The sequence below is a fragment of the Agelaius phoeniceus genome, chromosome Z (genome assembly GCF_051311805.1).
Source record: "Agelaius phoeniceus isolate bAgePho1 chromosome Z, bAgePho1.hap1, whole genome shotgun sequence".
Lineage (NCBI taxonomy): Eukaryota > Metazoa > Chordata > Aves > Passeriformes > Icteridae > Agelaius > Agelaius phoeniceus.
The window spans coordinates 13,267,970-13,281,187 of record NC_135303.1 but is presented as its reverse complement, the minus strand read 5'-3'; positions in this window follow the sequence as shown (position 1 = coordinate 13,281,187).

The following is a 13,218-nucleotide window of genomic DNA, read 5'->3' as shown; positions in this document are numbered from 1 at the left end:
GTGTTGTAAATGACACAGACTGCCATCGTGAGGCATTCCCAGGAGCTGTTCAGCTTTGCAAGTAAACACAGGTCTGATTTTCAGTCTGTCAGCAAATTTGCTGAGAGCAAAACAAATCTCTGAAATTGCCACGGCTATAAAGAAGAAAATGTGCCAGTAGAAAAAAAACTGATTAACAGATTCTGTAAGAAATCATAAAAGGACAATTAAGCAACATGATGCAGAATTGTAAGCACAAGTGGCCAGTATCATCATATCCTGTTTAGAAAGGCAGAAAAAGTCAGTAAACTACAAAGTTGATTGCTGTACTCATTCGTTTGAGGGTTGCTGAGGCAGCAGCAATGCAGTTCAATATCAAAGCTTTGTTATTGTTCAGACCAAGTTAAAAAATCTCTTGACTATCCATGTGCAGCATGATTTATTTGTTCAGCTAATATTTGTGCTCTTGGTAATAGGGGTAGTGCAGCCATGGATTGTAATAGATAGTTTAGATCACAGACTTTACGGTTTCCATCTAGGAAAAATAATGCTTAAAAAGCTTATTATTCTTCACATTTTATTATTTTAAGCCATCTAAACCAAGAATAATTTTTGCCTAAGTTTTTGTCTTTGCTCTTCTGGGCTGCTCCAAGATTGTATATGAAGGCTTGTCATGTCTCTGTTAACCAGGTATCTAGAATTTAGTTCTGTGGTCTCAGCACAACCATCTAATACTGTTTCAAATGCAAAATCTCCATAAAAAGCCTATAGATACCACCCAAGACCTTTTGGACAGGCAAATAAAAATGGCATCTCCCCTTAAAAATGCTCTCAAACACTCTTAGGCAGCTACATAAAGTTTCTGTAGTAGGACTGCATGTTCGTTGCAGTCATTACTTCCCCCAGTAAAAATGAGGTGTATTACAGTTGATATTTAATAATTTCAGGCTGTACTTTGGTTTCCCATGTACCTGTGCCTCCATGGGAGCTGCGTGTCCAAACTGCCTGTAGAGCTGGTGGAGATCTCATCCTTGGTTCAGGTGCCTTCAAGAGGGCATCTTGATCAATTTAATCGATCTGTGGGATCTGTTGTGCCTTTTTGCTGCTCCAGAAGAAAAAGGGTCTCCCATACACACATGGACCCTACAGACATGGGGTGCAGGGCATGGGTCTCAGGTACAGGAGACGAACTGCTCAGGTGGAAGGTACGCTCATCTTTAGATAGATATAGATATAGATATAGATAGATATAGATATAGGTATAGATATAGATATATAGGTATAGATAGGTATAGATATAGATATTTATAGGTATAGATATAGATATAGAATATATATAGATGATATAGATATAGATATAGATATAGATGAAAATCTAGTTCAGCTCAGAGGCGTGAGGGGCCACAGGAGATTTTGGCAGCTGCAGAGGTGCTCAGCTGGCACTTCTGCTTGTAACTCCCAGGGTAAAACCAGGAGGCTTTGTTGAGGAGGTCTCCTTTGATGGGAACACAGCTTCACAGAGGGCACTGACTTTAGGAGTCTGACTTTTGAAACAAATTAATCCTTTGCTGAATCACTGTGATATTTGGCAGGTATGAATGGTTATGCTGAAACTCACTTAAGGAGAGGGTGACACATGTATGTGACGTAGCAATAAAAACCAAAAAACCCACACAAGTGGGATGCACTTTCTGACTCTTCGCTGTGAGCTGTTGTGCACTGGCAGTTCATATACAGACACAAATGGGACGGGGCCACTGGGATCAGCGTCCTGAGCTATTTATTTTCAGCATCAGTCTCATTACAGGGTTATGGCAATGAAGAGATGCTAACAGCTCGCTGGTCAGGCAGCAGGGCAAAGAAACTTAATGTTACAACATACCATAAATGTGTCTCAGCCAATTACATAGAGCAAAAGCATACTGACAGTAGTTCTATCCAATCACCTTAAGCACACATAGCTTTGGTTAAAACAATAGTGGCCTATTCTCGCATACAATGGCCCGTTTATAAGAGAAAAAGCACAGAGCACTATTCATATTTAACCTTCTAAATATCTACTAAATAAACTTGTTGCAACTTAGAAAGCCAAACTACACAGCTCTATTGTTCTATTTCCCATGTCTTCGCTACAGCTTAGATATCTTTTCTGCTGCTTTAGCAGTGTTCAGTATTCTGCTGTAACTGAGGCCTGTCTTCTGCAGTTTTCCCAAAACCTTCTGATTTTATGGATTCCCACAGCTGTCAGCATTTTCGTCCCTATTCATGTGACAGCTAAAAGAATAGAAAGCAGTACAGCAAATTCAATTTTAAGAGTGGTGTGCAATACAAAATAAGACAGAGAGCAGAGGAATGATTGTGATTTATAAGCATGTATCTCACTTTAATTGGAGAAAACAGAGACTGATTACAAAGGATGTGCTGACCAGTTTAATGTTTTCTCTGTCATCTTTTCACAAAGCATGCACTTTCCAACCCACTGCATGTCAGCAAGAATCCTTTCACTGACCTGAACAGGACAAACTGTCTATCATAATAAAAGGTACTTATGCATGGATATTTATTAAAGATGTGATAGCCAGTCTTGTCTTTTTTACATTTATTCTGGTTTTTCTATAATTCCTTTCAGTCAGCGACTAACCAGCAGACTTCAGATGCCTTCAGAAATTGCTTGACATGGTTTGATGGTTTTCATGGTTTCTGACTGTATTTAACATCACTCTTTGGACAGTATTAACTGTACTTCATGCTTTTCCTTACTTTCTTTGCACAGTCTTACTTAAAAATAAATGTGAGGAAAATATACATGAAAATGTGTACAACTTGGAATAAAAGTTACAGAGTCGTAGCCATTCAGTGTATCAAATGGGTTAATATTTGTAATATGTGTTTCTGTGTTTTTATTCTCAGCTCTAAGCTAAATTTTTTGTTGATCCCTATATTGCTTCATTGCCTCCTCTGAAGTACAACCTCCTCAGGCAGGTCTAGGGAATTCCCCAATGAAAACACTATTTTTCTCTTTGGAAAATCAATATTTTTTTCTCACCCGCAAATCATAGATCAAGTCAGGAGAGGATGTTTTTCCAGTATCCCTTAACTGCTTTATTAAACACTGCTCAGAGTATGGAAGAATTACCATCTAACACGTGAAATGCAACTTGGTCCCTTCAGGCTTTACTCATTTTGCAGCTCTTGAAGCTTAGAGAGGGATTCTCCACCAGTTCCTGAGGAAAGCAGCTCTTGACCACACCACCTGCCAGAGCAAACAGCACTGTGTAAAATCATGTTCTCCTGTGTGTTTGGTATGTCTGCTTCCCCTGGAAGACACAAAATAAAAACTGATCTTTTAAGAGTTAAGCTTTAATAGAACTGAAGAGTTGTTTATATTGTCTATTGCTACTTTTGCCTGTCCATTCAGGATGGTAAGAGGAAGGACTTGGAGCTACTGAGAGCATTCAGCTGTTTATGGCAACTTGCAGAATGAGTTGTGAGATGAGAGAGCAAATGTGTTAATGTACACAGACAGGTACAACAGGCCTTTGCTGCATTTTGTAACTTAACAACTCTGCTTACAACTATTTCCTGTTATATATTTTTAGTCTGTGTTTAATGGAACCTGCAGAGAAAACATGGATTACTAATTCTGTTGTAACATTACTCGTAAGGTGTTTCCCTATAGAGAAAAAAAAAGACAGCTATCCTAGTTTGTGAGAGGTTTGTCTCCTCAAAAATTCCAATGCAAAAATTCATTTGGGATATAGGTAAGTTGTTGTAATGTAACTGTTTTAAATTCTTACTCTAATTTTTAAATTTTTAGACCTTAAAATCAATGATCGATTTACTGATTGACTGCAGAAACCTTTAAAATGCTTGTCAGGCTGGCTGAGAATTCACAAGCACACTGCTCTGCAATGGTGTACAACCACGGCTGCTGAGGCTGCTGTGAATGTGCAGGAGTTTTTCTCAGGGGTAGGATGTAATGGGTTAATTTCTCAAGTTTGTTCATCAAGTCTATAAAAACGGGTAATATGTTGCAAAATGTCATAAGGCTTAAACCGCAATATGTCACAAGCTAATATGTTGAAAAGCTGAATATGCAATATGTATGCAGCCACATGCCTATATATGGTAAAGGCTATTGCAGGGTCATCAAAACTCTGAGAGAGAGGATGGGAGCCTTCCTCCAAACGACCACCAAAAGGCAGAAAAAGACCCCCTAGCAACTATCGGCGCAGACACAGAAAACACTGGAAAATACGCAACCACGATAGATCAAAGAGAGGCCTGAACTGCCAGGTGGGTGCGAGCCGTTGGTGGAGCGGAGACTGCCCGGCTGCACCCAGCGCTGTAATTTGCCTATTATCGCTTGCACTGTCAATTAATAAATTACATTTCATTTGGACTCACTTGTCGGTGATTGGTTCCTCACCACAAATTATAACATAGGACTCCTCCTGTCCGGCACAGGCGCTGGCACAGAGGAATTGGGGATCGGATGTTTTGACGGCCTGTTTGCAGCAGTCTCCAGCCTGGACGAGCCCTGCTCCGACTGACAGGTCCCTGCAATGAGCCGATGCCCGCAGGCGGCGAGGAGAGACCCGGGCCCCTTTGGCAACGTTCCCAAAAGACCGGAGGACGAACGGGAAGGTCGCTGTGCCCCAGGCGGCCTTTCCCGCGGGCTCTGGATTCGGGCACGGCAGGGATCCCTGGAGCAGATCCCGCCCTTCTCTACGCCCGGCCCGGAGCTTTGCTGAGGGCACGGCACTGCCGGGGCCAGGCCGAGCCCTGCCCGGGCCGTGCCCCCGCAGCCCCCGAGGCTGCCCGGCTACCGCAGCAGGAGCTGCTCCCGCTGCCTGGGGCTGCTCCAGCCCTGCAGGAGCTCTCGGGAGCCCCGATCGGAGCACACGGCATCGAGCCCGAGCTGCTGAGCTCCCATCCCTGCTGCTGACGCTCCGCGACGGGCTCGGATCCGCGGGCGGGAATGAGCTGGGCAGGTGAGACGCCGCTTGGATCCGCGCTTGGGGCACTCGGGACCGCAGGAAAAGTGTCACCGGCAGCTGTCATTGGTTTGGCCATTTGTATGGTGAGGAACGCATTTGTGCCTGAGTTCGGCCTTGTTTGGCTGTGCCACTTCTGGGAGCACAAAAACTATTTTTCATTTTTCAAGGTAAGAAAACGGTTTGATATCTTATGTGCACACGATGCTAAATGTAAACACTCCCTATTTTACATACCAGAGGCCTGCCTTAAAGAATCTATGACTTTGCAGATATTATTTCCATAATTTTATAGCTTTCAGAGGAAGCAGCACAGTTCATCTGAACTAAGGCCTTCCTTACACTTAAGAGAAAAAACAGGTTGTGTGAGAGCTCTGCTAGCTGGGAATGCATGAATGGAAGAATTTTAGGACACTGCCATGGAAACTGCACATGTTTAACCACAATTTAGGAGAAAGAGCTAGTAGGTATGCTCATTTATGAAGGTAAGTACCAAAATCTGAATTTTTCCTGTATTATATTGAGCCCCCAATATGTTTTGTGATTGCACTTTTCTCTGTATTTTTTCACGCAGATGTCACTGGCAGTGGCATGCTCTGTGCTAAGTGCTCGATTGGACGGTTGGCTGGGGAGATGCCTTTAGTTTTATGGCACACAGGGGTCTAAGGAGGGTGTGCAGGTGTCCCTGTGTTCTGGCACCAGCTGAGGTGCAGGAGCACTTCAGGGCTGCCTCCAGGCATGATGAGCTGGAGTTAAAGCTGTGCCTTCTGCTGAGCAGCTGATACCACCTCTGACCATGAACAGCTGGGCCTGATATAATAAATAGAGCTTTCTTCCTTTCTTACTAAGAGCCAGAGTCTGATAAAATGGGTTCTTCATCCTGCTCTGACCAGTGAATACCAGGGTTCATTTCCACAAATTTCTTGCTTTATCTGCTTTATACCTGCCAGCTACATGAACCATAATGTCCTGCTGCTCAGCTTCCTTGAGAGAAGCTGGCATTTCTTTGGAAAAGGGCTCTTCACTAGCAGTTGGACTCACAAGTGGCTCATTGATGTCCCTCTAATTCCCAAGTTATTTCACATCTACAGTTGCCTTTTAGGGATAGACCCCGATGCTTCTCTGATTTCTGTGGGATCCTCTTTGCCTACCACTTTCAGGAATGAGCTAGAAGAGGCAAGTCAAGGTTCAAGGGAAGGACTTGTGTCTCCTACTTCATCCTGGGTCATTTAATTTGAAAAGTTTTAGATTTGGATTTTCAACAGTGAATTGTCATTGGTCCAGACTTCAAAATCTCTCAGCACATTCATGTTTTCAACATTAAAGTTTTTACATGCTAAAACAGTATCTTTTACTGAATTTTAGTAAAAAATTAAATGGGTTAAGAGCCCTCCACTTAGTGTTTTGCTTAGTGAAAATTCCATATTGATCCAGAATAAAGTGGATTTATTTGGATACTCCTGAAAACTCCTTGCCTTCCTTCTCTCCTTCCTTTGCTCAGTGCAAGGAATAGCAACATTTCTTATGTCATGATATTTGTTGCCAGTGTGGTTGTTTGAAGATCATGCATTTAGTAATGCAAGGTAGTTAAAATCATCTGAGCTGGAATCCCTTCCCAACTTCAAAACCCACACACTTAATTTTTGACTCCAGCTGCAGCAGACCTAGACATCTCTTTCACCTGCTTGCTCTGTTGTAATTGACCAGTCCTTTCTCTCTTTGATTACTGATTTGGTCAAGTAAGACTAAAATGCAATGATCCCTTAAAGCGTGGTGATCTAGTCAGCATATTTCCTATTTCCCCATTTATTAGGCAACAAGACTTAATTCTGACAGGTAATAAATACAGACCTTCAGCTTTAAGAGGCAGAGGACATGAATTCCATTAAAATTGGCTCCTTAATATTTATTTTATCTTCAGAGTGACTCATGAACCGTTTCAAGTTTGGGTAAGCAATTAATGCATCAGTGACTGTAACAGACAAGGAAGAGATGATTGAAGGCAAGCAAATAATGGCTTGCTTAGCCACACAGCAGGCTCTGCAGTTTTGAAAGAGAATTTCATTACATTTTGTGAGTTTTAAAGAAGTAAATGGAGAACAAAAATCTTTAAATGTTTGGAAGCATCATATATAATTATGCAAGTGTTAATGTGAAAATCTACAGAGTATCCTGCTTAATGATGCATGTGGTTGTGCAGTTTTTTTATTTGTTCATGGGTATGTTTGTGTAAATAACCACATGTAAAGGAATTTTTCTAACTCCTTACAGGAATATTTAAATAGGATGAATATTCATGCTCTAAGCTCTGTGTGCTGTGGCAAGAACACTAATGCCTATATAGCAAGGTTTCCTTTTACAGAACTCTTTTTTCCTACTCATTTCCAACTTGTTCCCTGCTCTCCTTGGGTCAGCAGAGCAGTGCCACTCTGCCTCCACCTGGAATTTATCTGTCCCTTTTGCCACTGGCAATTATTTACAGACTCGAACAGGACGGGACACTCAAAAATCAGTGTCTTGAGCCATTTTATTTCAACATCAGTCTCAACACTTAACAATGGAGACACTTGATGTGAACAGCTCACTGATTTAAACAGAATACCAAAGAAACGTAATGTTACAACACAGCATAAAGCAAAATCTTTCCAAGTTTCAGCCAATCACACATAGAGCAAAAGCATATTGACATTACTTCTACCCTATTACATGGAGCACACATAGCTTCGGTTAAAACAATAGCGGCCTATTTTCTAACACAATGGCTTGTTCATGTTAGCCTTCTAAAATATACATTAAGTAAATTTGTTGCAACTAAAAAGGACAAACCACATAGGCTTATTGGTCTATTTCTCATGTCTAAGCTGTAGCCTAAAACTCTTTCTGCTATCGTAGCATTTCTCTGTCCTTGCTGGCCTTTTGGAGCCTGCTTTTTTACCATTTTCTCAAAACCCTCTAACTTTATAGATTCCAACACCTTTCTTCTTCCTGTTCCAAAATCACCCTTAATTCCTGCCTCCCACAGCTCTGCCCACTGACAAATAAGTGCAGCACCAACCAGTTCATGGTCTCCACACCTGTGCATTATTTGCTGCCATTCTGCAGAACCCAGTAGAGATGTGTGGGCTGTGCTACCATTGGTGGATTTCTGTATTTTCACATCAATGCTGCTTCTGCTCCTGAAGTCTCTCTGTGTCCATTTATCTACTGTTATTGCTCAGGGTCCCCAGTGCTTTTCAGCTGGAGCAGAATTGTTTTAGCAAACATCGGTGTGAATGCTCGTGCAGATACAGTGTAATAGGGGCTTAAGAGAGCTGCATCATACAAAACAATATTAGTGGGCATTTTTAGGAGAGTCTGAAGAAGAGGGGATGTAGTTCTTACACACTGGACAACAGCTCCAAGTGCCTGTTGTCACAGACCACCCTGCAGATCATTGTGTGCTCCTTTGTGCTCAGCCTGAGGTGCCAGTGCTGCTCTCTGGGCTTGTGCAGAGCGAAGGAGATCCCTGTGGAGGCCTCATGGATGCACAAGAACTTTAGGACACATTTAAGCCTCACACACATGCAAAAAACCCAAACCAAACTAAAACACCACAACAAACCAAAAAACCCCCATGCAAACAAAAAACCCACGGAAATTTGTTTACAAGTTATGATAGATTGTCTTGTGTCACCTGCATTCTGTTTTCCAAAGCAGTGTCAGTGTTCAGACAGGACAAAGAGAGGTTTTAGCAGGACTGACCAAGTTTTGGTAGGGATGGAGCCTGCTCTCCCCCATCAGAGCCTGCTGGCTCTGCCTTTCTATCTGGATGGGTGGCACAGCCCCAGCCATACCAGCGCAGCCTCCTGTGCCCCTGCAGTGGGGCTCAGCAGCACTTTAAGCCACTCTCACCCTGCACTGCCCAAGTGCTGCTCTGGCAGCGTCCTCAGCTCTCTCTTGCCCCTTTCCCTCTGTGCTGCCCTGGCAGCTGAAAGCTGAGCTGGCCCAGGGGGTGCCTGAGCTCTCAGCCACAGATGGGTTCTGCTGCTCCAAGCCTGGAGCTGCCATGCTGGGGAACCCACAGCTGAGAGCTTCCCTGGAGTGCAGCAAACAGAGGGCCTGAAAGGAGGGGAAAGGGCCCTGAGGTCAGGCAAGAGATGAAGGAAAAGGGGAATGGGAAAGGAGAGAAGAGAAAATTCATAGGGCTTGAAAGCTGAATCTTCCCTGCAAACTTTGCATACAAGTATTGTCCTGGATTCCCAAAAGATCAGTGGTGTCTGAGTTTATTATGAAATAAAAGAGATGAAAAAGAATATTGATTAGTTGTTCATTGGCTATTCTGAGCACTGATGATTTTGGGATCTGATGGAAACTGGAGTATGTAACCATGATACTAAAAAAAGATATATATGCATATAAAAATATGGGAATCAGAAACACAACATAAAAAACCAAAGATCAAACAAATTCTGGCATTTCCTCATTTTGAAAGTAAGGAATCTGTGCTACAGGTTTGCTAAAATTCTTGCAGGGACTTTTATATGTTATACAAGCATACAAAACTTCAGAATGGCATTTTCAAAAGCACTGTGTTTTCACCATGCTCTAACAGTTTTCCAAACAGCTGGAGACAAGAAAATATCAAAGTTCTGGAAGCTCTCAAGTCCTTTCATCTCAGTCTAATCCTGAAAGAAAATCTAAGTTATGTGTCTTCTGAGAAATAGGTATAATTATATTCTATTAAGGAGACGTTTGTCTTGTTTTTTTTTTTTTAATCAGCTGTCCAGTACTGGAAAGAAAACAAGATCTTTCTTGTGGCCTAGAATGGTTGCAGAAAGAAGAATTTAATAGACTTTATTTAGAGCTTCATTTTTCTTACTGGTTATTTTTGCTGGAATTGACTAGCTAGAAACAGCCAGAATTGCTCTAATAGACTGATTTCTTCCAAGAGAGTAAGAAGGACAGGAAAATACAGGTCAGTCAGCCTTGCCTCCATCCCCTGACAGGTGATGGAATAACTAATCCTGGAAACCATTCCAAAGAAATGGAGAAGTTGATTGGGAGTAATGGTTAACCTACCTGATGCCCATGATAGGACAATCAAATGGATGGATATGGGTTACCCAAGCCTTTGAGACAGTCTCCTACAGCACCCTTAAACACAAACTGCCAAAATGCCCAGTGAGGAAGGCTGAAAATGGATGAGGACTGTCACCAGTGGCACAAAGTAGAGCTGGAGGCAAGTCACAGGTGCTCTGACCCCCAGGGGCTGATGCTGGGGCAGATGCTCTTTAATGTCTTCATTCATGGCCGGGCTGGAGGAGCAGTTCACCCTCAGCAAGTCTGCAGACAATACAAAGCTGGCAGGAGCAGCTGACAGCCCAAATGTTTGTGCCATTCAGAGGGACCTTGGAAAGCTAAAGAATTGGCCTGAGGGGAATCTGACGGAATTAAAGGAAAGGAAATGAAAAGTCTCACACCTGGGCAGGAATAACCCCAGGCATCAAGAGGGGCTGGGAAGCGGCTTGTATATTTTCCTTGCCTTGGTGCTTTGGGGTTGTGCCGCAAAGCCAATGCAGAAGGATGACTGCAGCCAGAGAAAGAGGGGGCTCGCACCTGGCCCTGCCGAGCCGAGCCCGGCCAGCCCCGGAGCCGCCCCGCCCGCGCTGTGCCCGCAGCCCCGGCTCTGCCGCGCTCGTCCCCGCCAAGTCCGGCCCGCGCCGGGGCCGCGCTGGGCGCGCGCGGGCCCGAGCGCAGCGCCCCCCTCAGGCCGCGCGCCTCCGGCGCAGCCGCGGCCGTTGCGCTGCGGGCGTTGTGGGCACAGTCGGCGATCGACGCCATGGCGGAGCTGCCGCTGCCTGCCGGGCTCAGCGCCGGCACCTTCTCCACTGTAATATATGTTAGAAATAATTCATGCTATCAAAGAATGTATTTTATGAAGATTGTGAAATACAAATGAGTCTCTGACCACACACGGCCTGAGAGCAGATGTCTATTCAAACTCTGAGATTCCTGGAGACGGCTAGATAAAGATCGACACTTTAGTGGAAGAACAGACACTACTAGCACAATGATCACCAGTATCTCGAGTCATCGGAAACCCCCGGAAGAGCGATCATCATCCTGCGGATAACATCAATCAAGATAGCCAGGGATGCCAGGAACATACATGTGAATACATGACTTCCCCAAACTCAATCAATGCTGGCTATCAACCAGGAGACAGCCTTTGTCCAGCTCTGCACAGTGAAAGAACCCACTATGAATGTGAAGAATTACAAAAGAAATTGGGACTCCTTTGCCTCAGGCACAATAAACTGTATAAAACCTCGTCGCTAGAAGCGGCTTGCATGGACAGGGGGAGGATTCGATGCGATAGAGGTTGGATCCAGGTTTACCCAGCGCTGATCCCAGGCTTGACGCTATCTCTTTGGCTGTGGTGGTTTTGAGGACCATATTTTGGTTGCACAAAAAGATAAATAAATCTTTTCGCATTTTTGTTAATTTGGCTTTCGATTGATCATTTATAACAATTCTGTTGACATCCTGACATGATTTGAATTTGGGGTTTGGGGACCCCTTCCCAGTCAGCAGGTGCCCTGCTGATTTCAGCAGTCTGACGGGATTGGGAGTCAGCAAAACCAATCAAAACACCGAACCGAAACCAGAACCACAGCCAAAGAGGAATAAAAACAGGCCCAGCTCTCAGAAACTCGGAATGATCCAAAGAAGGATCCCCGAGACTGAGGTGCTTTTTCCACCCGGAAATCGACGTGCACGAAGAATCCACATGGGAAAAGGAACCGTGAGTATTGCATGGTTGAGTGGGGTGTGATCAAGCATGTGTGTGAGACATGATTCTATCACAAAGCAAGTGTGGACCCCACAATCACAGTTCCACTTTCCCACAAAGGACTTGGTCGGTCAAAGGGGAAGCAAGCACTTTTTCTTTTCCCATATGGGACCCGGGACTCATAGGGAGTTCGGGGAATCAGTCACGGTTGGGTCAGGAAGGGGAAAAGATGTTCCCGGAATATTTTGGGAGCCGCTCTGCCTTCTCATCCGGAGGAACAGGTAAGAAAACTCGAGACCAGTCAAAAGACCCGCAGAATGGTTCTCTGCGTGGCTGAGTAAGACCAGCGGCATTTCACAAATTCAGGAAATCTACATTGGACAGAAACTGGGGACTCACATCGAGAGTCCCAACCTAAGGATACAAGGTGAGAAAATTTGCAAGCGGGTTTTTTGGAAAAATGGAGTTGGGAATAAGTAGGTTCTAGAAAAAGCCCCAAGAAAAACCTGCCCAAGATCCCGGGAAGGTTCTGCCTGAAATCCTGAGGGAAGGCCCGTTGGGATGGATGTTAGAACATTGGGATGACAGCCCCAGGAGAATGGGAAAATCCAAGAAAAAGATGATACAGTTTTACATGGAAAAGTGGGGAGGGAAGGAGATTGCAAAATACGTGGTTTGGCCAGTGTTCTGCACATGCAAGTCCCTGTATGACCATGTAGTTGATCGCCACCCGCAGGACTTTGAGGAAATTGAATATGCCGAGATGTGGAGATATACTTGTATGGGTTTATACCCGATCCGAGCTCTCAGACACGCGGCAAACCAGGGCAAGGAGTAGGAACCACTGGACAACCTTCTACCTCCCTGCCTTGTCCCTCCACCCCAGCCTGCACCAGCCCAAGCACCTCTGGTGCCTGCATTGCCTCCTGAGGCAGTGATCCCGCGGGGTCAGTCTCAGCGCCGCCGCTCCCACTAGGGCTGGCTGCAGCGCCTTCTCTCCCACGTGGGCAGGTGGCGGCACCTCCGCTCCCATGCGAGCAGCCCCAGCCACTGATCCTTCCCAAGACCAAAGAAAAACAGGTAATTTTCCCAAGAAAGTTAGCTCTCCTCTGGGCCATTGGATGCAGCAGTGAACGAGGAGGGCGACCACTGGAGACAGTGAGGATGAGAAAGAGAAGCCCAGCATCTTTCCTTTATGGGAGGTGCTGACAGCTCCGGGAATTACCGGCTTCATACATGTGCTGATTGATACCAGAGATGTGAGGGCTTTCAAGAAAGAGATGGGGAAATTGATGGATGATCCATTGGGGGTGGAAGAAAGACTAGATGAATTCCTAGGAACCAGTACACGTACCAAGGGTCGCAATGCGATCCTGAGGTCACTGTTCAACAATGAGGAGAGGGAAATGATCAGACAAGCCGCGACCAGGGATTGGGAGCACAGGAATCCCCAGGGGGAGTGGGGAGACC